Source organism: Rhinopithecus bieti, unplaced genomic scaffold (genome assembly GCF_001698545.2).
Source record: "Rhinopithecus bieti isolate Rb0 unplaced genomic scaffold, ASM169854v2 repeat_20803, whole genome shotgun sequence".
Taxonomy (NCBI): Eukaryota; Metazoa; Chordata; class Mammalia; order Primates; family Cercopithecidae; genus Rhinopithecus; species Rhinopithecus bieti.
Window position 1 is genome coordinate 1 of NW_016836561.1, and position 460 is coordinate 460.

Genomic DNA, 460 nt, shown 5'->3' on the forward strand with positions numbered 1-460 from the left:
AACAATGAGTATCGTATCTGCCTTTTTGTGTGTGTTATCCTGATTTCATATATTTCTAAATATACTTGGAGTGCAGTGGCCAGATCTCAGCTCACTGCAAGCTCCGCCTCCCGGGTTCACGCCATTCTCCTGCCTCAGCCTCCCGAGTAGCTGGGACTACAGGCGCCGCCACCTCGCCCAGCTAGCTTTTGTATTTTAGAAGAGACGGGGTTTCACCGCGTTAGCCAGAGATGGTCTCGATCTCCTGACCTCGTGATCCACCCGTCTCGGCCTCCCAAAGTGCTGGGATTACAGGCTTGAGCCACCGCGCCTGGCCAAATACAAGGTAATATCCCGTGGTTCCACTGGGGCTCGAACCCAGGACCTTCTGCGTGTAAAGCAGACGTGATAACCACTACACTATGGAACCTTACTGAATAATATTTTTAAAAACTACTTGTGAAACTGTTTAAGAACATAA

The 460-nt window shown here is 49.6% G+C and overlaps 1 non-coding gene across 1 annotated transcript; it reads right to left on the reverse strand.

The window, feature by feature from the left end:
• Positions 1 to 336: 336 nt before the first annotated feature.
• TRNAV-UAC (transfer RNA valine (anticodon UAC)) lies at positions 337 to 409 on the reverse strand. Its single transcript has one exon. It is a non-coding gene; the product is annotated as a tRNA-Val (tRNA).
• Positions 410 to 460: the final 51 nt, after the last annotated feature.